The 2,443-nt window shown below is 44.0% G+C and overlaps 1 pseudogene; it reads left to right on the forward strand.

The window, feature by feature from the left end:
• The first annotated feature begins 383 nt into the window (after positions 1-383).
• Positions 384-1,775, forward strand: LOC149290438 (uncharacterized; annotated as a pseudogene).
• The last annotated feature ends 668 nt before the right edge of the window (positions 1,776-2,443 follow it).

A 2,443-nucleotide genomic window follows, 5' to 3' on the forward strand; every position in this document is an offset into this window, starting at 1 on the left:
GCAGTTAGCTTCCATCATGCCTTGGTCTCTGACTCAGGACTTTATGGCAGTCTCACAGGATATAATGCCATTTGCCAATCAAACTATTTCTCCACATGTTTAATAGAATATTTTTGCAACATTCCTTTTTCTGACTATCTGCTTCCAGTGATTCCCTTAAGTCCCCCTCCAATCTCTTCTTTGTTAACTCCTATAAATAAAGATACAATTGTTCCATGGATTTAGGGGCATAAGTAGTACGGTCATGCTTGGGTTACTAGCAGAAACTCTCTTAATTTAATCTCTAATAAGGAAGGGTTAATGAGGGCTAAATCATGGGTAACACCCTCCTCTCTTAACACTGATTTTCAGTCTTATCTGTCACTGTGCTTCTTTACAGAAAAATATTTGAGTCATGAGAGAATCCACACAAGAAAGAAGTCACATAAATGCCAGCATTGTGGGAGACATTTTGCTTACAAGTCAATCCTTGTCATGCATCGAAGGGTCCATACAGGAGAGAAGCCATACAAATGCCAGCATTGTGGGAAATGTTTTTCTCAGAAGTCACACTTAGTGATACATCAAAGAGTCCACACTGGAGAGAAGCCATACAAATGCCAGCATTGTGGGAAATGTTTTTCTATGAAGTCACACCTAGTGAGACATCAGAGAGTCCACACAGGAGAGAAGCCATACAAATGCCAGCATTGTGGGAAATGTTTTACTTCGAAGTCAAACCTAGTGACACATCAGAGAGTCCACACTGGAGAGAAGCCATACAAATGCCAGCATTGTGAGAAAAGTTTTCCTCAGAAGTCACACTTAGTGACACATCAGAGAGTCCACACAGGAGAGAAGCCATACAAATGCCAGCATTGTGGGAAATGTTTTTATATGAAGTCACACCTAGTGAGACATCAGAGAGTCCACACTGGAGAGAAGCCATACAAATGCCAGCATTGTGAGAAAAGTTTTCCTCAGAAGTCACACTTAGTGGCACATCAGAGAGTCCACACAGGAGAGAAGCCATACAAATGCCAGCATTGTGGGAAATGTTTTTATATGAAGTCACACCTAGTGAGACATCAGAGAGTCCACACTGGAGAGAAGCCATACAAATGCCAGCATTGTGGCAAATGTTTTTCTCGCAAGTCATTCCTAGTGACACATCAGAGAGTCCACACAGGAGAGAAGCCATAGAAATGCCAGCATTGTGGGAAATGTTTTTCTCAGAAGTCAGACCTAGTGAGGAGACATCAGGGAGTCCACACTGGAGAGAAGCCATACAAATGCCAGCAGTGAACTAACATTATTTTTGTCAGTAAGGAATACAAAAAATATATTTGCAGTCCTGCTGTGCTAAGAAAAGGCCCTTGTGATTTTGTTTTTCTGTCCATATGTCTGTTTATGTTTTAAAATTGTATTTTGTTAGATTTAGGTTTTAATTGCTAATAGGATAGATAATTGTTTCGGGTTGTAACTTTGGCTGGGGATTGTGGCTCGTGGTAAAAGTTAGCTAAATGGGGGGATGGGATTTGTTGCAGTTGGTTAGAATAGTTTTGGGAACGATAGCGTTTGGAATTTGTGGGATGTTGGCTGAAGAAAGTGGAGGCTGATATTAACAGGAAGGTGGCTAGTTTCTGGGAATGGCAAAGGGGGGCTTGTTACCTGTGGGGCCTAGACTGTGGGAATTGAAGGTGGGGGCTAGGTTGTAAGAGGGTGGAGTTTTAGGTTTGGGGGTTTTAATGTATTGTTTGGATTGGAGTGGGCAGTTCTGACGTAAACGCTGAATTTCTGACTATGTGTTCTCAATAAAATTCTTTGTTGTTTCAACAGACTGGACTCATTGGTGTACAGAAGTTCTGCATTTGCCCAAAATTTACCCTTTCTTCTCTCCTCAGCCATCATCTCCATTCCCAGCTATAAGAACAGCAGAGGCAAACACACATACATTTATATGTGTGTGTGTGTGTGTGTGTGTGTGTGTATACATAGACTTTATTTCCAATGCAGAGCCTTCCTTTCTTGCCTTTCCTGGGCTTCATTGTGGCCTCTTCGAAGTGTCCTCAAAATAAGGAAGGAAGGGGAGGTTGCTGAACCCCCGGCACACTCCTTCCCTTCCCTCAAAGGCCACCAATGGAATAAACAGCAGGAGCAGTAAAGCCCTGGTGATCCCTGCGCATGATCAGAAGGGGTCTTCAGATGTATGTGCGCATGCACAGTCTCAGCCCTAAAGCCATTGCTGCCCTCACACTCTGTTCTGAGGGAAGGAAGGATGGAAATGGGGGGGAACCATTGTTTGTTCAGAGGAATGGCTGGAATATCTTCTGGAGGGGGGGGGCTTGGGGATTATAAGAAGAAGGAATCCCCTCTTCTCCCCCCAACCAAAACGCAGGGGGCCTGCCAGGTCTCCTCTCCCTCTTTCCTTCCCTGCCCCCTCCTCGGGGGATTCCTTGGGGCC

Source organism: Sceloporus occidentalis, unplaced genomic scaffold (genome assembly GCF_023333645.1).
Source record: "Sceloporus occidentalis isolate IW3139 unplaced genomic scaffold, rSceOcc1.0.p SCAF_39, whole genome shotgun sequence".
Classification (NCBI taxonomy): Eukaryota; Metazoa; Chordata; class Lepidosauria; order Squamata; family Phrynosomatidae; genus Sceloporus; species Sceloporus occidentalis.